This window comes from Cnephaeus nilssonii (assembly GCF_951640355.1).
Source record: "Cnephaeus nilssonii genome assembly, chromosome: 3".
Lineage (NCBI taxonomy): Eukaryota > Metazoa > Chordata > Mammalia > Chiroptera > Vespertilionidae > Cnephaeus > Cnephaeus nilssonii.
The window spans coordinates 10,712,875-10,735,805 of record NC_137074.1 but is presented as its reverse complement, the minus strand read 5'-3'; positions in this window follow the sequence as shown (position 1 = coordinate 10,735,805).

Genomic DNA, 22,931 nt, shown 5'->3' with positions numbered 1-22,931 from the left:
TTTATTATTATTATTTTTAATTTCTTTATTGATTAAGGTATCACATATTTGTCCTCATGCCCCCATTCCCATCCCACACCCCTCCCCACACATGCTCCCACCCCCCTGTTGTCCCCAACCGCTGGTTAGGCTCATATGCTTGCACACAAGTCCTTTGGTTGATCTCTCCCCTTTACCCCCACCCTCCCCTACCCTCCCTCGGAGGCCCGACAGTCTGATCCGTGCCTCCTTGTTTCTGGGTCTGTTCTTGATCATCAGTCTATGTTGTTCATTATTTCCATTAGATGAGTGAGATCATGTGCTATTAGAAATACACTTATAAGAAGCGAAAATGAGACAAGCAATAATGGTTATGGTGACAGGAAATGAATCAGTCTGTAGTGAGTTTCTTTCTGGGCCAACAGTTCTTTTGAGACCCAATTACAATGTCCACCAGTTCCTTATGTGTACATGTCAGCACTGACATTACAGTTCTGGATGGTGGAGAAATGGTGGTAATGGAGGTCCGACTCTCTCTGGTTTGGTTCTGGGCAACCTGCAGTGATGGACAGCTGCTAACTGCTAGTATGGGAAGAACAGGTCAGCGTCTTCCATCTCTGGACTGCTTCTCTTCTGTCTTCGTGGCTGGAGTAGTCCTGTCGATTCCTCTCTGTTGCTGGAATCCACATGGTCTCGGAGTTGTTTTGGCTGCGGAAAGCTGTGTCTTTGGAGGTGGAGGTCCCAGGTTCCGTGAGTCTGCAGCTGGGGTAGCAGGATATTGGTTGGAGTGGGTGCTGGGTCGCAGGGCAGTTCCACGGCCTGTCTTGTTGGTGGTGTTGATGAGTTTCTACCTAAGGCCGTTCTCCGCTCAAGATGGCCTGGGCTCCCTCTGTGCTAGGGTCCCGCCGTCCGGGAGTGCCCGCAGCAGTGGTAGTCTCTCTTTGTCAAGGAGAGGCTTTCTGCCAGCCCCTGCTGCTCCTGCGAGATTTAACTTTCCCTCACTCACTCTCACACACCCCACGCACAACCACACACTCTCCTTTTATACCCTCACTCACTCACTTCCTCTCTCTCCACTCCGTCCTGCCAGCCGCCATCTTCCCAATTACTTTTTCTAGGATGGGAATTTATTAGTGGTCAAATAAGTTGTCAAGGAAGTTTAAAGTAGGATGCACATGTTGACATTCTGAGGGAACCAATAGCATGAGCAGGAACACAGATTTTGTGTTTGTTAGTGGAATGGTAGATAATTGACTGCAACTGAAATCAGATGGTTTAAAAAACTATAATAATAAAAACATAGCAAGATCTTATTATACGTGAGAGGTGCCAAAACTTAGTGACTATTACAAAAACCTATCATAATATTGTTACACAGTAAGGACATACACTGTAATGCATGGAATGAAGTGTTTGCTGTGGGATGGATCATATTTGCCTCTTTCTGTGGTCCTCAGATATTATCCTGCACGATTGCTTCCCTAAACCTGGTATATTGCAATTATACATTAGAATGTAGAGAGCTCATTTCATAAATTTTGGAATGTTATCACAGACTAACAATTACCTAAATTACTTTTTAACTGGAACTTGGAGAAGAAAATCATTTACCCACCAACCTATGTTATTGTTAAGTTGGTAGAGTTCCTAGAACCCCAAGATTTCTGGATAAACTGTGGTCATATTTGGAATTCTCTTTGCTTTAGGTAGGGTTTTTTATTAGACTCTTTCTTGAATTAAGAGTGTGTCCCTTTTTAAAATATGTCCAACTCGATCTAATCTCTATACATAAAATTTTATAATTACATATCTATCAACAATTGAATCTAAAAATCAAATTAATAAAAAATCTGATGAACAGAATAAACTGGTGAATGGAATAAAATCAGGGGCATGGAAATGGAACAGACTGATGAGTCTCAGAGGGAAGGGGAGTATGTGTGTGGGGGGGGTTGCGGGAAGAGATTAGACAAAGATCTTATATGCATGTATACATTACCTATGGACACAGACATTAGGGTGGCAAAGGCTTGGGGTGAGGTGGGAACCAGGTGGAGGGGAGCTATGGGGAGAAAAAAAGAAGGACATCTGTAATAATCTCAACAATAAAGATTAATTTTTAAAAATTATAATTAAATAATTATCTGTCATTATGGGTCACACTGAAAGATAGTAATCATATTATTTGGCACATTTCCTACTGAAAGTATGTATTTAAAACAACTTCCAAAGAAAAAGTGCTTTAGAGACTATAGCCTTTTCTTTAATAACTAAGAGCATCTTTTCTATATTAAAAAGAGTCAGAAGCCCCATTATTCATTTCAGCAGAAAGGAAATGGATGTCTAAACCAGTTAAGTGGTTTAACCAAGTTCAGCAAACATGCTGCAGTTCAATACCCTTTAAGCTTTACTAAAATGACCCAGCCCTTAACAAATAATTAGCAAACTTTGATCCAAACATCTTTGGCAAATCTTCTAAGAACAAGCTTGGAAAACAGTATAAAAGTTTGCTGGAGTAATGATGTACTCAGCATTTTCTTCTTCCAGAAATTTTAGTATATTGGGGAAATGAGTTCTAATATTAGAACTATAATTTTAATTTGAAGAGCTGTAGCTTGACTATGTGTTTCTTGGATATTAATCTATGGTAATTGTGATGACTCACATGTATAAACATAATATTCAAAATTTTCTAAAAGAGGTAGAGAAGAGGGCATATGAGAAAGATAGTAGCATATGTATGCTGTGAAAGGCAAAACACATAAACACAAAATGAAACAACAGCAAAATCAATGACAAGTGACTAAAAGAAGAGGAAATTAAAGAAGCCCTTGCAAAATATTATAGTAGAGCACTTTTTTTTCAGTTTTGTATTTGAATTAACTGGAAAAGTAACTTAAAAGTACAAAACAAACAAACAAACAAACCAAAAAAAAATGCGTATTTCAAGTCTTTGAAAATGAAGCAATCAACAAACTCTCGCCCAGGGGTCATCAGAGGATAAAAAGAGTCAGTTGCTGCCTTCAAGAGAAGAATAACTTTGTGGAGTAAAAGAGGAATTAAGCAACAGTGTAGTAAGGCTCATCCTTCAGAGTAAGTGGAGATTTTATGTGTCCCTCTCTTCTCTGTCTCAGGTTAAGAATACATTGAGCCCGGCCAGTATGGCTCAATGGTTGAGGGTCAACCTATGAACCAGGAGATCATGGCTCAATACCCAGTCAGGGCACATGCCCGGGTTGTGGGCTTGATCCCTAGTGTGAGCTGTGTAGGAGGCAGCCAATCAATGATTCTCTCTCAATATTGATGTTTCTAACTCTCTCTCCCCCCTTTCCTCTCTAAAATCAAACATATATATATATATATATATATATATATGTATATATATATATCTCCTATATAATAAAGAGGTAATATGCAAATTGACCATCATGCCCTAACACACAAGATGGCCATCCCCATGTCATCACAAGATGGCCGCTGCAAGATGGCCAGCAGGGAAGGGCAGTTAGGAGCAACCAGACCAGCAGGGGAGGGCAGTTGGGGGTGACCAGGCCAGCAGGAGAGGGCAGTTGGGGGTGACCAGGCCAGCAGGGGAGGGCCGTGGGGTGATTGGTCCAGCAGGGGAGGGCAATTGGGGCAATCAGGCCAGCAGGGGAGAGTTAGGCATCAGTCAGGCTGGCAGAGGAGTGGTTAGGGGGTAATAAGGCTGGCAGGCAGAAGCGGTTAGGGATGATCAGGCAGGCAGGCAGGCGAGCAGTTAGGTGCCAGCAGTACTGGATTGTGAGAGGGATGTCCGACTGCCACAGGGATCGGGCCTAAATAGGTAGTCAGACATCCCCTGAGGGGTCCCAGATTGGAAAGGGTACAAGCTGGGCTGAGGGACACCTCCCCCCTCCCCCCCCCCGTGCATGAATTTCATGCACTGCGCCTCTAGAGTATATATATATATTTATACCTACACACACACACACACACACACACACACACACACACACACATCTATATATACTAGTATAAAAGGCTAAGTGTCTGTCCAACTGGTAGTTATGATGGCACTGACCACCAGGGGGCAGACGCTCAATGCAGGAGCTGCCATGACTTGCACTGGCCATTTAAAAATAAATGGCACCAAGGACCTGGCTCCCACAAACCAACACTTGGCTTCTCCAAGTGGGACACAGGCCCTGCCACCACCCCAGAGCAACAGCCCACCAAATCGCAGCCAACACTGCCAAGACCCCATGGCACAAAATGTGGCCCACAGCCCAGCCCACCCCAGAAACGGTTACTGTGAGTGCCAGGTAATGACATCACATAGCAATGCCCGGCTTCCTCTCCCTAGTGACTAGCCTCCTTGGAATTTCTTCAGCCCAGGAACATGACTTGCTTTATAGCCAGGTGCAAACATTTTACACTTTAACCAAATGTTTGTGAAGCATTTTCCCATGCCTCATCTAATTTGATCCTCACAGAAGTCTTGGAGTAGGTAGGTAGGAGACTCAGTGGAATCATATTTTCTTTTCATTAGAAAGAAAATGGAGATTTAGAAAGTTTAGAAACTTGACCCATCTGAAAAGAAGTAAGAAATGGTGGAAATTGAAAATGACTTCAGGTTTTCTCAATGCACAGAATATAGTCAAACACTGCTGCAGTTAAATATTTTACCCTTTGTTCTCCCTGTGTGATCTACAATAATAATCTGCTTCGTGTTGACATTTTCTGCTGTGTTGCTGACAATTACCTGAAAAAGAAGTTTTCACTGGGCTGGAAAAAGTTTATCTAAATCAGAAAGCAGGTCTAATTAAGCAAGTTTATTCTATATATCTATAATAATAAAAGCGCAACATGCTAATTAGACCGGATAGCTGAACGACCTTCTGGACAACCTTCTGGAGCAAGCCGGGGCTGCAAGGGCCGAGGCAATCTGAAGCTGCAAGGGCCGGGCCCCTTGCACGAATTTTGTGCATTGGGTCTCTAGTATATATATATAAGGTAAGTTGACTCGCACATGCATGATACATATAAAGCTCTCGCTGGCACCAATGTCATGCACGTGTTTCGATCTGTCATTGTTGACCGTGAATTTGGTTGACACTTCTGTTATAAAGAAAGGGTGAATAGTGATATTAAAATATTTCTTCTAATTAATTTCCTTTCAATGTGCACAAATCTATTAATTAATTTATTTTCAATGTGCATGAATCCATGCACTGGGACACTAGTATTTTAAAACAGAATATATTGAAATAACAGTGAAATTCTGACCATACCACAATATGTATTTCTGATGCTGAAACAAGATAATTCTTTGGAAAGCACTTGGCATAGTTTTTTAAACAACCCATGCATCATGACATGATAAACTTTATAGATGAAGTAGAAGGGGAGAAAAAATAAACATAGGATAAGCTGAGTATAAGAGATTGCAAGTCAAGATGAGGACCTGTGCAATGAGTCACACATTTAAAAAAAGAAAGTCTAGTATGTTTGTTTTTCAGTGGTAGTTTAGTAATAAAACATAAATTTAGAAAAGGTTATTATAAATAATACTAGAGGCCTGATGCATGAAATGCGTGCAAGAGTAGGCATTCCTTCCTCCGGCTGCCTGCACTGGCTTCTCTCTGGCACCCAGGACCCAGGCTTCCCTGGCAGCCCCAGCTTCGTGGGAAAGTCATCTGGTCTAATTAGCATATTATGTTTTTATTATTACAGATGGATATTAACTTGTGAAATGTGAGGCCTTATTTTTCATATGTAAGTGACATGAAAACATATTAATCCATCACCATCATCATGGTGGCTGATCCTTTTGATGGAAAATATCCTTCACCTTTGTGAAAAGAGGGGCAGATGTCTCATTCTACTTTCTGAAGTCCTGTAATGGTCTCTCTCTCTCTTTCTGTCTCTCTGCCTCTCTCTCTGCAGGTGGAAGAGCTGGAAAAAAATTACCTCAAAGAAAGGTTATAATTTTGTAGCAACTTTTTAAATTTATTTTTAAAATATATTTTTATTTATTTCAGAGAGGAAGAGAGAGGGAGAAAGAGTTAGAAACATCAATGATGAGAGAGAATCATTGATTGGCTGTGTCCTGCACACCCCCTACTGGGGAACAAGCCTGCAACCCAGGTATGTGCCCTAACTGGGAATCGAACCGTAACCTCCTGGTTCATAGGTTGATGCTCAACCACTGAGTCATGTTGGCTGGGCAGCAACTTTATTAAATTTAAACTATCAAACTTGAGAGATGATTTGGTCAATTTTCCATGTAAAAATTTCTTTTATTGACTGGAATAATTCATTTGTCAGTTTTAAGTTTTAAGGTCACTACTGTATTTGATGATTCACACATATTTTCACTGCTTGAAGTTGATCATGTTCTTATTGATTGGATATTCTCTTCATTATAATAGTAGTGCACTGAGGAAGGACCTGGAATCCCTGGGTTAACACCATTTAACACAATTTAACACAGCATTCTAAGATACTGGCTGAAGGCTATCCCACAAGTAGGACATATATTAAAGCATGGCATAAAATGTCAAGACAGTAAAACAAAACAAAACACTGAGTGAGTAGAGGATAACATTTTTATGGATTCCCATATGAACATTCATATACATAAAATAAATTTATTTTCTATCTCCTATCTTTACTTGGAAGCCAAATAATCTGTTTCCTCAGATTTTAAGTAATGTATGGCCTGCTTTTGTCAGGACCATTTTGCAAGTTCTTGAGAACAGATTATTAAAAAAAAAACAAAAACAAAAAAAAAAACAACCACCATGTTCCCTATTATATTATGACATAACCAATGGAATTGTACTCTTGGGAGGAGGGGAAAGAGGCCAAAACTTGTTCTGGAACCTGTGGTCATGCAATTTTGCTTTGTGGTGGGGACTCCCTATTGGTTTTGGTTGTCCAGACCTCCTGAGTCTATTCTCTTATGTGCTGAGAAAATTGTAAATAATCAGCGGAAAAAAACACAATTTTTTTGCATCAGCTGGTCTATCCAGTCCCCCATACAGATGAGGAACTTTGCATTGGAGCAGGATGAGAAGGAGAGGGATGAATCTGCTTTTGTAGGCAGTTTATAGGGGATAGACGGAGTGCACTTTTTTGAGGCACACACGATCTCCTTCTCAGCAGCAGCTTGTTGAAGATGTTGATGGCAATTGACAGGGTCAGCTTTCAGCTTGTCTGGAAATACCAAGTGTGTTCTCTGGAAGTCTCTGGGCACAATGAATCAGCTTGACCTCAAAACCCATCCTGGTTTATCCACGATACTGCTGAGATGCACAGAGGAGTAGCCACATAGAGTCTGTTAGTCTCGAAAGTAGTGTTATGTTTACCTCCTTCACTATGTCAGAGACAGAGTTGAAGACTCTGATTTTAGCCTCTAAGTCTTTCCTTAATAGGAGAGAATAAAGCGCTAATGCTTTGTGTACCTTTTGTGCTAGTTTTAACTTTGAAATGACTTCGCTTTTTATATTTATTTATTTTAACTTTAGTTGGGTGTGTTGCGCCTTATTATTAAGTTTTGTTTGTTATTTAATGTTCCCATGTCCTTCCCAATAAATTTAGACCTTTCAAGTATTTATTGATATTTTTCATATTCTCATTTCATGTTTGCATAACTAAGCGACACATGTAAAATTCCTTTAATCTCTCCTTATTAAATCAACCCTCCATGGCCTTAATTATTCTTAATGGTGCTTTTTTAACTTCCCCGGCCTCTTTTGGCAGAATTATGGCAAGACAGCTGGCTCTAGAGTGTCAGGAGCAAAGTGTTTGCCATGCTATTACCCTTGCCAATGGCAGGTCTCCTCCAGGCTACACAACAGTCCAGGGCTTGCCCTCTCTTCCCTACTTTCCACCAGCCTACACGTTCCAGCTGTGGTCAGCTGGGGAGCTCTGAGCTGCAGGGATAGCTTGGCAGATGTTTTGAGTCTGACTCAGGACTCATGTAACGTTGGGACAGTGAACTCTCAGATGGGGCCCAACAACACCCCTGGCTGTGTTCACTCTGACCAGAATGTCTTAGCTCAACTCAATCACCATAAGATCAATGACAGTGGCTGGAAATTTTTTTCGTCAGAGCCTCTAAGATGTTTATTTTCCATTGCACATTTCCAGAATTGTGATTTCCCTGATGAAATGCTTGTGGCATGTGATGTGTTCCCAGACTTACCTATGTTTGAAGAAGATGTACACTCAGGGGAGGAGAGGTCAAAATGCACTAGATAATTCCACATCGTGATACTATAGTTGATGCTCTCAAACAGCAGTGTTGCTATGTGTCAAGACTTTTAAAGTCGTTATCAGGTTTTTATTTGCATATTTTTTGCTTCACTTTAAAAATCTCTATAAAAGAGAGGAAAAGTTGTATGAATTTCTTCTTTTACTGAATACTCACCCTTTTAGCCAAAGGATTATTATAATGTGGATTTCATGACTGAAGAGAAAGTGGGGCACATATAGATCATTAAGTGGTGTATTTAAGTATTTGTTAATTTTGAGATTTAGAATGAAAGTATGTCTGCTTTGGGGGGCAAAGGTCAGTTACCTACTACCGCTCTGCACCATTATTCCTTAGGTTGAGGTGGTAAAAAGAATCTACCTCTAAGCTCATTTAGGTTGTTGGCCAAATTTAGGTCTGAGATTCCCATTTCCTTATCCTCTGTCAGCTGGGGGCCGGCCATATCTCCTAGAACCGTCTTTCCAGTCCTCACTTGTGGTCACCTACATCACAGAACCAGGGAAGACATGTTGAAGTTGAATCCTTCTCTCATTTGAAAGTGCCCTGAATTCCCCGGCTGCCTTCCTTTTCACCACATCCCTCTGACACTAGCCAGAGAAAGTGCTCTGCTGGGTCTCGAGTGATCAGCTTGTGCCTACCCAGATAATCCAGTATAATTTCCCTATTTTAAGGTCTGTAACCTTAAATTACATCTTCAAGTCCCTTTTTGTCATGTACCATAAACTGTCATGTATCATAGCTTCCAGAAATTTGGGTATGTATTTTTTGGGAGATAATTATTAGCTTAATATACTATGCAAATTCATATCTATCAATCTATCTATCTATCTATCTATCTATCTATCTATCTATCTATCATCTATCTGTCTATCTATGACATGGTGCTTAAAAGTTTAAAAAAAAATAAAAGAGGTGTCAAAAAACAAAAAAGATCTCTGACTTTAAAATTCCTTTCTCTACCAGATCATTAGTAATGTGACCCCATCAAGTAATTTGATCATGGGGACTTTATTTTTTCAAAGTTTTGTCATTGCTTGTTTGTGTTTTTCCTTAAACAGGTAATGGCGGAATTGATGACAGAGTCACATGCATGCATTTAGTGCAATGCCTGGTGTGTGGGAGGGAATGGGGAATGGTGCATTTGGAATCCAATTTTGTTTGATAGGAACCATCACACATCCTGTCTCTTATCAAAACTTGCTTCATGGCAGTTTACCCAGGTCACTGAGTCCAAGCCAAGGCCTGTCACTCTGGGGGTGGTGAGGGGAGAGAGATAAGAATACAGGGGAGAGATCAGCGGGGGAAGGAAGCTGGACACTGTCCTCTCTCAACCCAGCATGTGGGAAACAGCTGGGTGTATTAATTTAACCTTTGTCATCACTGGCACCGAAAAAGCACATCCAGTTTACACAGAAAAGATTCATTCCCAAATGGAACTTTCACAAAGTCATGGTGAAAAGCATTAGAAAAGTCCTTTGAATTAAAGCATGGCCTTGATTATTACTGATCACTCCCTCTGCTAAAAGCCATTCCATTTTCACATGCTAAGAGGTGCTTTGTAGAATTAGGTGCCCCCTGGGGAAAAGAAAAAAAGAGAACAAACAAAATAAAATGTCTAAAAAAGGAGGAAGGACCTGCATTACAATAGGGAAACCAATCTCATTTCTTTTATAGGTGAAAGAGGAAAATATTCAAAAAAATATAATGCATTCCTAAGGAACCAGTCAAATATGTGAAGATTCTCTTAAAGACAGTTGTTCACTTTCTTATTGACTACTAGAGGCCCAGTGCACGAATTCATGCATGGGTGGGGTCTGGCCAGCCCACCCTGATTGGAGCTGGCTGGCCAGGGGGAGGGGCCATGGGAGGTTGGCTGGCCTGCCCCATTCTCAATTGGGATCGGGGGGCCAATCAGGAGCTGGGCCGGCTAAGAGGAGGGGCCGAGGGAGGTTGACCTACCGGCCCTGCCCCCGATCAGGGGGTATATTGGGAGCATGGCCAGCCAGGGGGAGGGGCCGCCCCTGATTGAGCTGAGGGGCTTATTGGGGGCTAGGCCTGAGGGTGGGGGCCATGGGAGGTTGGCCAGCTGGCCTGCCTCTGATCAAGGTGGGGGGCATCAATCAGGGGCCAGGCTGGCCAGGGGAGGGGCCATGGGAGGTTGGCTGGCCGGCCCACCCCTGATCGGGCTGGTTGGCCAGCCATAGTGCGCATCATAGTGACCGTTCTTTCTGGTTGTTCTGGTTGTTCCGGTCACTTGGCTTTTATGTATATAGATAACTCTAAAATTGAATATGTCCTGCCTTCTGCCTAGAATGTGGTATTTACATTATTTTAAGTGAATTAAGAGTGACGTGTACACAGCTCTGGTAGGGGCACTCTGTGAGCAGTGCAGGAGATATGGCTCTTGAGTTCATCTTGGCTTTCTTCAATCAGTATGACTCAGAGATGAATATCCATTTAACTGAATGACTTCTACCAATCCCATGAATGAAGGTACATTCATTGTCCATGAAATTAATTTTTTAAGAATTATTAGGGAATTCTTTTAGAGATATATTATACCTTCTACCAATTTATATGGTTCATTTTTTATTCATTCAACAGGTATCTACTGAGTGCTATGATATTTTGCTGTTATATTGCCTATAATTTTATTTGAAGTATTTCAGTATATGATGTCTACGTCCTGCAGTTTAACATGACATCTGCCCAAGAATGAGCCTTTCATGACACTTATTGGAGCATCACAGTCAAAGCACAAGGACAGAAAAGATGCAGGACTGATGGTGCACTTGCTTGTTAATAAACATCCCTCTTCCCTGTTAACAAGTTATTGTTTCCAATAGCTTCTTATTGACATTGTGTTGATGAAGGAAAAAAACTCCTACTCATATCTAATTGCTACAACTTTCAGATTATTTTCCCAAAGAAGGTGAATCAACAACTTGGCTTAGGTTAATTTTGTCACAGTCAGGAACTACAGATGATGAAACACATTGATTAGGTACAAAAATAACATATTTTAATAAAACTTATTAATTCAAATTGACATTTACTAACTTTAAATCAATTCTTTATTCATCGCCACCAGTCTGATAGAGGGTATCAGTGAATAGAGAGTAAATTGAAGGGGCCTTTAGAATTAGAAATAGGAGCAATGTGGGTCAATACCTAGGGTTGCATTGATTTGAGGTGGAATGCAAACCACTCTCCCAAAAGTGAGGGCGGTGCACTTTCACAGTCCCTAGGCTAAATCTCATCCTGTGGCCCAGCTCCCAACTGAGATTTCTGATTCTCTCCAAGAACTCTTGGGAGAATGGAAAACAATTTTCAAACTTGTTATTTGTGACCTCTCATATCCTCTTACTTTCCACATCCATCATTTCCCCAGGCAGATCTAACAAATTACTTGCCAAAAATAGTCACCTGTGCTAATCTAATGACTGCCAATTTAGGGTCCGGGTATGAGTTGAGATTTCCTTTGTCATCAGCATTCTAGACCTGAACTGCTTTTTAAGGCATACCAGGTAATTAAATTGGAGACTGTTCTTTGGGATGCAAATGTGTTGGGAAAAAATAAATAACATCCCTTTTTCAGTGAAAACTGGCCAGGAACACAAAGGAAGGACTGATACAACAGAGTAAGTTGGGTGGGTTTCTAGTAGTAAATTAGCTAGAAGTCACATAATCTGATTTTACTATTCTCTTTAAGAATGTGGCAAAAACGCACACACACAAAACCCACCTATTTGTTTTATTGTTGTAGTGTGTGTTCCACAAACTTGCTCCATGTTTATTCACTCTGTATATGCTCAACAGAGACGCTTTACTCTCATGTGGAAGAATTTCAAGGAACTTAATGATTTACAAAAATGCATTGTGCTGACATTACAGTGGCCAACATTTTACCCAGTTCTCACAGACTTCAAGGCCAAGAAAATCTCACTGGTGTGATTGGAAATGAAAGGAAATTCTTAGGATCACTGAATAGTTTAAGAACTATAGGGCCGCTGGATTGCCATTGCCCCTACTAGTCATATTTCTATAATTAGGTCAATATGCACGTTTAAAAAAATGGAGGCAAGTCAAATGAAATAAAATAAAGGTTTGAAGGGAACTGGCTTGTGCACAACACCAGCACATGATTTTAATATTCATACTATAAAGTAAATCAGTGTTTGGACAAGTTATCGGAAATATTGTCAAGTAACCACTCTAAAGGAGGAAATCTAGACATACAATTATGAGTGCTCCCTTTGCAGGGATAACCTGGGGCCCAGTGTGGGTGTCTTATAGAGAGGTTTTTGGATTTTTTTGAGAATCAAACCCACAGAATAGAAAATGCAGTTCCCATTTGTATTAGTTATGACTTTTTGGTTGCAAGCAACAGACGTTCACTATATCTTGCCTAACTACTGATTGGAACATGGCAGAAAACATAGGGGTGTCACACAGGGAACAGAATGCAGCTGTGCTGAGGAACAGACTAGAGTCAGGGATCAAGGCAACAGAGAATCCAAAACCTTCTCCCCTCCCATCTCTTCTCTCTATGCTTTATTCTTTTCTCTGTGGAGCAGCTTCTATTTTCTGTCCACAACTTAAAAAAAACAGGTTGCCAAATGTGATTACCTATATATTTCTTTTGGCCTATATATTTCTCTTTCTACATGTATTGTCTTTTCCCCTTTCAAAATAAAAGAATGTTTTAGGACCAATCTCAGGCCAGACTACCCCTCTTCATTAGTTTCCTTGCCTCTTACACCCTTTCATCTATCCAAGCACTTTACCCCTGCTGTATTCTCTTCTCTCTCCTCTATGATCAAATTTTTCTTTATGTTGGATGATTTCTAAACACATACAGATAATCCTTACTTTCTCTCACATCCTATATAATAAAGAGGTAATATGCAAATTGACCGTCACTCCAACACACAAGATGGCCGCCCCCATGTGGTCAAAGATGGCTGCCCCATGTGGACACAAGATGGCCAACAGGGGAGGGCAGTTAGGGGCAATCGGGCTGGCAGGGGAGCAGTTAAGCATCAATCAGGCTGGCAGTGGAGTGGTTAGGGGGTGATCAGGCTGACAGGCAGAAGCAGTTAGGGGCAATTAGGCAGGCAGGTGAGTGGTTGGGAGACAGCAGTCCTGGACTGTGAGAGGGATGTCCGACTGCCGGTGGGATCTGGTCTAAACGGGCAGTCAAACATCCCTCGAGGGGTCTCCCAGATTGGAGAGGGTGCAGGGTGGGCTGAGGGACAGCTCCCCACCCCCGTGCACGAATTTTGTGCACCGGGCCTCTAGTTTAAAATAAAATATTAAACAAAGCAAAAGCAACATCAGCTAAATATCTTCAACAATAAACCAGCATTCCATTGGTTCCACACCCTTCTCCATCTACTACCTTGTTTGTTTATCATCTTTGTAGCAAAAGTTTTCAACAGAAATGAACAATATTTATCTTCCACTTTAATTTTCCTTAAGGGTCTCAATGAGGTTTTCATTCTTACCATGCTGCTAAAAATGCTATTGTCAAAAACTTCCATTTTGCAAAATCCTAAGCTCTTATCCCCCATTTCACCCTTCTTCTCCACAGTATTGGTTAGTGTTTATCAATTCCTTCTTCTTAAAAACATTTTACATTTGTCTTTCAAGAAATCTCAGCCTCCTGGCTTTTCTTCTACATTACTTGCTTCTCTTTGTCAAGCTCCTTTGTTAGACTCTTCCTCTGTTTCTGAACCCCAAAAGATGGAGTGCCATAAGACACAGAACTCGGCCATTTTTGCGTTCCATCTAAAAGCTCTCTTTAGCTCATCTTATAATTTCATGGCTGTAAAGATCCCCAAATTTCTATTTTCAGCCCAACAATCACAAAACTCACTTATTTCTCCCTGTATTTTAGGAATGTGCTTATACATCTGGTTGATATTTAAACTTCCCATGTTTTAAAGATAACATTTCCATGATCTCTCCAAACCTGATGACCCTCATTCTTTTCCATTTCAGTGAAAAGTTCTACTATTCAATGAGTTATTTAAGCCATAAAGTTATACTCAGTCTTTCCTGAATTTCACACATCCAATCTTTCAGAATGTCCTATTTGAACCTCCTTCAAAATGTCTCAAACATTGGCAATTCTCATCACTTTCTGCGCTATCTCTTTAGTCATAGTGAACAACATATTTGACCTGGATTACTGCAGCAACTGCCGAAATGACTTGCACAATTTGACTCTTATCCCTCTTCAAGTCTACTGTTGGCCCAGCATGTGAAATATTTTTAAATAATGTAAAAGTTCAGACCATTGAAGTGACTTCAAATGACATTTTGAAAAAAAAAATTCCAAACTCCTTATTATGTTCTCAAGGCCTAGCATGGTTGGCCAACTTCCTACTTCTGTGAACTAATTTCTTACCATGCTCCTTTGGTCACTCTCATCAGTCATGTGGCTTCCCTATGATGCTTTAACACACTAACATTTCTGCCTCAGGACATTTGCAATTGCTGTTCATTTCACTCGGGCGGCTCTTCTCCTGGCAGTTTGCATGATTACTTCCTTTCTTTTCTCCATGTCTCAATTAAATATAACCTCCTATGAAAGTATATCTGGCCCAACTTTCCACAGTATCTTCTTCCCCAGTCAAATGCTGTGTTATCATTCTCTTTTATTACCTTCATAGTTCTTATGATATTCCATACTTAGTACTTTATTTGTGTAACTCCTCATTTCCTATACTCTCCATAGATCTTTAAACTCTGTGAGGTCAGGGATTTGTCTTTTATAAGGGCTTCCCAATTTGATACAAAATTGATGCTCAAAAATAATGGTAAAAATTTGGATAGATACAAGGGAAAAATGAAGGAAGAAAGGAAGGAAATAAATTAGTTTGAGAATTTTCAATGGTGGTATATATTCTATTTTTTAAAAGTGGATTTGAATTTTGAAAGCAACAAACTCACTTGAAATTTCTACTGTAAAAACACTTTATCTTCATGCTGGATAGTTGAAAATCAAGAGTGGGGGAATGACACTGATTTTTAGACTAATAAAAGTTTTGAAAGAGTTTCTTTTAAAAATTATTATAAATTAAAATGCATATTAGACATAATTTAATTTGGAGATGTATTTTTTGGTTAAATACATATCCTATCTAATAAAAGGGTAATATGCAAATTGACCATCACTCCAACACACACGATGGTCGCCCCCATGGAGTCAAAGATGGCCACTCCCATGTTGACACAAGATGGCCACCACAAAATGGCCAGCAGGGGAGGGCAGTTGGGGGGTACCAGGCCTGCAGGGGTGGGTAGTTGGGGGAAACCAGGTCTGCAGGGGAGGAAAGTTGCAGAGGGACCAGGCCTGCAGGGGAGGGCAGTTGGGCGTGACCAGGCTGGCAAGGGAGGGCAGTTAGGGGTGACTGGGTCAGCAGGGGAGGGCAGTTGGGGATGACCAGGCCTGCAGGGGAGGACAGTTAAGGGTGACCAGGCCTGCAGGGGAGGGCAGTTAGGAGCAATTCGGCCAGCAGGGGAGCAATTAGGCGTCAATCAGGCTGGCAGGGGAGTGTTAGGGGGTGATCAGGCTAGCAGGCAGAAGCAGTTAAGGGCAATCAGGCAGGCAGGCAGGCAGGCGAGTGGTTGGGAGCCAGCAGTCCTGGATTGTGACAGGGATGCCCGACTGCCCTTGTAGGCCTGATCCCACCGGTATTGGACATCCCTCAAGGGGTCTCAGATTGGAGATGGTGCAAGCTGGTCTGAGGAACACTCACACACCCTGCACGAATTTTGTGCACCGGGTCTCTAGTGTAGATATAAAACATAATATAAGAAAAGTAATGTTACTCATGTTATTTCATGACTTGCATTGACCGCAAAACTACCAGATGCATAAAACTCTTTACCTCGAATATAAAATTGTTTTATTATCTGTCCCCAGCTTACCTCTCCTGCTTTATCTTTAATTACATAAGCACTTTGTATTTGATCATACTAAGTCCCATTTTGCCTGCCACTCTCCTCCTCCCAACCAACAAATGCTTCACCCAGCTTATTTTTGCCTCCAAACTCAATTTATATATCCCTTCTTCCTATAAGTTCTACCAATTGTTATCTGCGCCCTCCCTTCCAGCCTAGATATGTTAGGTTCACCTTCCAATTGGCTCTCAAATGGTATCAGGAAGAACACTCTCAGCCTGGACACTCCTATGTCCTCCTCTTCCCTTTGTCAGTCCCTCCTTCTCCAGGGTAGGGATGATGATATGATTTTTTAGACTCCAGGACACATAGTTGTGGGCTATTTCAGACAAGCCAGCACCTTCTTCCAAATAAGCCATTTCCTTTTATCTCACCATACAAGCTCCATTCTTGGGATATTGCAAATGGTAGCATAAAGATAAGAGGAACTAGTAGGCTCTTACACCTAAGTCATGTATTGCAATTTGATATCTAGAGTAGTTTTACATGGGGGATTCTTCAAGAACTCAATTAACATTATCTCATTTTCAAATGTTCTTGTACCTTTTCAAGTATTCATGGAAGGAGCAAGAAGAGGCATGATTGGCAGGGCATGTTTAGAGAATTTGCTAGGTCTTCTAGATTAATGCTGCTTAAATTCATTTAGTATATTGTACCATTATTACCTTGAGGCTCAGAATTTTTCTTGAATTATTTATATGAATTTAAAAATTATAATAATAATCCCCTTATATTTTCAAGATTTAGCTCTGAACCAAGTGCTTGTAGTTGTTCATAAATGTTGATTAAATAAAAGGTTGCTTAAACGAATAAACGACAATTTTTTATGGATGCACATGTTTCTAAACAGTGCAATTATTTCTTGCCTTCTCTTTTTTGGTATTTGGTGATTTACTGTTAGGCTAGATCCTTCTCAGGAGAATTTATTTTTTAAACTTTAAAAGCTATGTTAGAATAAACACAAACTCTCAGAGCAAAAGCAACCATGATTTCAAGTGAAGTTCTATATTTACCAACATTTCATAATTTCATGCATCCAAAATAGTGTTTTGAAATAAATGACAGGGAAAGCTGAATTCATTGGAAGCACTTGAAACAACTTGAAATTCTAATAATGAGGTACAGAATTTGCACACTATTTACCTTTGTCTGTAATTTTAAGTGTGATGTTTAAACATGTAATAAGCAGTTACAATGGTTTGCAAGCTACATGTCTCTGGTTTGGGTAAGAAAGTTTTATGCTTTTGCTAAACTTTAAAACTGAAAGTAGAATTGTGTTGCCTGGTTTAAGTTAGGTAAATTCCAGTTCTCTATTATTTAATTTTGTCATGCGTATAATGAACTATTGCTCTCACCCACTTTATAAGTTCTAAGCATAGCTGCCTGAATATAGTAAAGATTTAATGTGTGTCCTTGTGCAATTAGTAAATTGATAAATTAATAATTTAATGATTAAATAGTAGAAATAATATATTTTTATAATTTAAATTAGAATATAAATACAGGTTTTCTAATTTTTATTATAATGATACAAATTCAATAAATGGATTGAGAGAAATGCCTAGGGGAAATGCTAGACTCTGAACTCTAGTTTTTTCTTCTGAAATAAAAACTTAACTCTGAGCTTGAATCTTTCTCTTATTCTTTTTCCATGTGGCCCCAAGAAATACATCTTAATGTTTAAATAAATATATCAGCAGAGGAATACATACCTCATTTAAAATAAATGCATTAAAAAAAAAGACTTAAAATCCCATTTCTGTTTTATATATAGTATGACTTAAAAATAATAAAAACACACCTTAATTCTCTTTATAGAGATTTTCTGTATAAAATGAGAGTAACACAGTAATGATAATTATTGTCTATCCTAGATCACTTCCTCTGCTAACAATGACCTTTTATAAACTAAGGTCCATAGGTGGTTTTGAAATAATCACATAAATATTTTAGAAAAGGTTTTTTCTTTTACATAATCTTAGTCTTTCTGTAGTGGCTGTAAATGGCATTTCCATAGAGCATATCCATGCATTGTCCCACTCCCAACCCTTTTATATAAATTGGCCCTCTGCAAGTATACCTACCCTCTTATGCTTCCCTGCTATTAACCCTCCTACAAACCCATGTTCTATCTAGTTATTTCTATTTTATTTGGTAAGAAGATGTCCCTTGTGGATATTTTAGAGTTACCTTTTCTATAGTCCCATCGTCACCCTTTCTTCAGTTCTATTTGTTGATTTTGGCTGTCAGTTATCCGTTACAAGCACAATTAATACTTTGACGGACCCATAAATTCATTATACTATTCTTTTCAAGCATAAAATATGTACCTCACCTTCCACGAGAGACCACTCATAAATTTAGTGCAACTGCTCAACCGGAGTGGAATTCGGTATTTTACAATGAGGTCAAGTGGAATTAGGGTTAGATTGATTATCCATGCCAAGAAACTTGAAACCTAAAATATAAGCTACTCCCAAGTCTACTTTTTTGACCTAAATCCAATAGAGACAGAGAAAGTAAAATCTAAATAACCAAAAATAAACTTCTTGTTCAGAAAAGGGTAGAGTCCAAACACAAGGTGTTTGCTGATCCATCATAATTACCAAATGCAGGTGTACAAGAATTGGGACAACTCCTGACCTGGTAGCAGAGTGAGGTACTTGTTCAAACTGAAGTTCTGTTCTGTGATGGGTTGAATTGTTTCTCCCTAACAAAAGATATATTGAAGTTATAACCTTCAGTATCCCAGAATGTGGATTTACTTGGAAATGGGGTCATTGTAGATGTAATAAAAAGATAAGGTCAAAGTGGAGTAGACCTGGCTCATAATCCAATATGGCTGGTGTTCTTATATGTATAAAAAAGGGAAGGGACACAGACAGACAGAAGGAGAACCCCATGTGAAGACAGAGGATACGAGTGATGCACCCACAAGTCAAAGAATTGACCAATAGTGCCACCAAACTACCAAGAACTAGGAAGAGATAAGGAAGGATACTTTAGCAGGTTTCTGAGGGACATGGCTCTGTTAAGACCTTGATTTCAGTGGTCTTCAGAACTGTAACACAATAAATTTCTGTCATTTTAGGCTCTCCAGTTTGTGGCACTTTTTTTTTATAACATTCCTAGGAAACTAGTATATGAATTCTTCAATTTCCATGTCCATATGTGAAGTGAACATTGTATAATTGTGTGTGTGTGTGTGTGTGTGTGTGTGTGTGTGTGTGTGTGTGTTATGACCCAATGGCTTTATAGGTCTTTATTTCTATCTGGTCTAGGTCAGAACTACTCATCATCTTCATAAGCTTCAATCACTATAAGCTACAAAGTAAAATAAACTTGATTCATTAACTTCCAGATGACTTATTAAGCCTATACAATTTTGAAAATCTTTCAATAGAAGCAATTACGGTCTGTGTATAATAGAATATGAAATAGTACAACTCCATCTGCACTGAGTCCAGCCCTTAGTAAATGTCACTCATTCTAAGAAATTTAAAAAGAGATTTATCTTATTCCTAATGGTCTTATAATGACCATTTGAGTAACTTTTCCAAGGCAGAAAATTGCTGCAAGATGAAAATGTATCTACCAGTGCAAATTAGTATTAGTAACTTTCAAGTGACAGTTCATTCACCAAAATACTTAGTAAAAACTCTGTTTCTTCCCCTACAGTTGTAATAATTAAACTCTTCTCAACTCCCAATACACCAACACTCTTGTGCTGTAATAAAGACCTTTCCCAAGCCCCCTTCCATATAACCCTAATGACAACATCAGCCTGAGGACCCTAACTTGAGTCCCATTTTGAACTTTGTGTGGCTGTAAACACTACAGTAGCAGTTACACATCTCCTTTGTCTCCCACTGTATGCCCTGTACCTAGCACAATACCTGCACACAGTAAGTGCCTACAAGTTACAGAGACTTTGCTGTCTCCTACTTCTTAGTTGTAAAGGGAACCTATTACCTCTTCTTCCAACCAGAACTCAGGTGAACAATAACGTACTAAAAGTCTGAGAGTAAAAAAGAGCTAATAGTTGTGTAGATAAAAAAGATGGAGGCTCGGTATTATGGTAAGTAACCTCACAGGGTGATGTGATTATAAATTCCTAGCTGGGCAGGTCATGGTGGGTAGTCATGCCCCAGGCTTATAACTTCTTCAATGAAAGGTTTTAAGCCAGCCCTGTCCATTGTTCTCCTGCATCAAGGTTAACACACCTTTGGAATGCCAGAGGTAAAATCCCTCAAAGAGGGTATTAACCTTCAGAAGAGCGCATAATCCTGTGTTCCATTCCCTGCTTTGTGTTATTCAATCTTCCTTATGTCCCCTCTTCAGTTTCAAATGAATAAAAGAAGCTGTAAAACTGTTTAGAGCATTTGAGATCCTGCTCCCTGGCATAAGTCTTTAGTTTGTCTTATAAAAATTCTCCACAGGTTTGGATGTTTCTTAGGCTGACACTTGTGTTTTTAATGTTTGCTAATTTTGCTATTAGTATATGTTCGATCCCTTGCATCTCCAGACTCTAGTCATCTTGGCGTTGCCTGCGTCCCCACCCTTCATTCACCCCAGAGGAGAAGTTAGAGAATAGCAAGGGGCAGTAGCTAATTTAGAGGCAGCTCTTAGCCACTTCCTATGTCACCATTCAATTAGCAAGGAAAAGCTAGCTCCAACGTCATCACTTGTACCTTGACCCAGTGCCTGCCCATTGAGCAAAGGAAGGGCAAAGCCTATCAGTAGCTTAGCCACCAGTACACTTTCCTTCCCACTTGAGAGGAGCAGCTTTTCAAAAAGTAATAGATCCGGTCCAATTGACGTCCATCTGGCTGAGCAGTTTCCTTCCTCTACAGAAACAGGGAGATCCTACCATTATATGCTTACCCTTGATCTAGATGTCAGGGTTTTAGACTCAGAAAAGAAAACCTTATCCAACTGGATGAATTTCAAGGATAGAATACAATTCCCAAATTAGAGAGCCGATAAAATATTATTTCATTGTTCACTAGATCCCCCCACCTCACCCCTCCATGTTTCTTATAGCCTGCTTTTTCTACAGACTGACTCTTTCTAAACTTTTTGGTAATACTGAAGCAGACAGGTAAAAGAGAGGAAATGAAAATGAATGAATGTAAATCTTACAAAACTGGCCATTTTGTCCTTCAGAGCAGGGCAGGATATCTTGAGGGACAGTTTTCTTTAAAATACCATGGATGAAGACAATTTCAAGGCAACATTTGCAGGTAAATGAACTGTCCCAAATGGACTATAGATGACTAGACATTATCCTAGAAAATGTTCGCAATAACACGGGTTTCAAAGCAGTTTTACAACAGGTTAAAGCAAATATATTGGACTGATTTTCACTTTGCCAAAGCAAAATATTTTTGAGAAATATTAATGTAGCTTAGTTTTGGAAAATGGTGCATTAGATTTTTTTTTTTTTTAATCACGGGCAGTAATGCTGCTTTCTGAAACAGATGGAAAATATGCTTTTTATTAGGTAATAGACTTCAAAAGCAACAGAATTTATTATAAGATTGTGCTATGATCTTAAATATATTCTCAGTTTTGGCAGAAATTAAAAATTATTTATTCTAGTAACTGACAAAAAAAGATAAAAATCTTCTGTGTTGAATAGTGATTTGCATGCATAGCAATGAAAGTCAATTTGATTAAATCTCCACACAGTAATGTTGCCAAATTTTTCTAAAACTTCTAACCTTTCCAGGCCCTGACTCTAAGAGCTAGACAATTGTCTCTTTGCTCACAAATAAGGTTTTATTTAGAATATATAAATAGTGGTTCGCTGTTATTTGTGAATTGTGATTGCTGTTCAAATGGTGAACTCTTACAAGTAAATTAATCAAAAATATTTTTATCAAAAATAAAACTCTTCAAATATTGGCGTTTTACTCTTTACCTGTAGAGAAATGGTACCTTAGTTTATTGAAGATTTTTCTCCCATAAATATGATCAGATTGTTTAACCTCATTTCCTGCTCCCCTGTTTTATGCTGAGGCCCCAAAGAACAGGAGTGGGTGATGAGGAAGAGTGAAACAGGAAATGAGGTAAAAGGTGGTCATCATTTTAGGCAACTTGGACTCACTGCAGAGGCACCTTAAGTTTGTTTGCCTCAAGGACAGAAAGAGGATATTTATCTACTTGTCTTCCACCCCCAACTGGTCAAGGATGGCCCTAAGAGGTGTTAACTTGCCCAAATGTTTACATTTGCTTAAGCATCTGCGCCAAGTAGATTCTCTCCATCCCCTCAGAGAAGCCCCGGGAAGGAACCAAGAGACTCTTGGCAGAGATGAAGCAAAATGTTTGCAAGTACACCTCTGTGAAGCTGGTTGCTACCGCTGGAGTAAAGGAGAGTTAAGAGGCCTTTCTTTACAGTAAACACAAGAGGTATCCTACATGGTACCCTTTTCTCCTCAGACCCACCTAGTGAGCTCCATTAAGTCAAACACATCCCAGAGCCTTTAAGGAAGAGACCAGCCACAATCTGTTCTGAAGCCTTCACACTGAAGAGTCAGGGAATAAGGTCTTTTTAGACCTTAGTTATTTAACATTAGTTGAGCTGTGGTTGCTACAATTGCACATTTACAATTAGCATTGGAAATGAATGCGCCATGAAATGCCCTTGTGTTCAAAGGGTAGTCCTTCTTGCCCTCATTTGCAGCAGCAACCCAGCTCCTTTTGGTATTCATGCGGCATTACC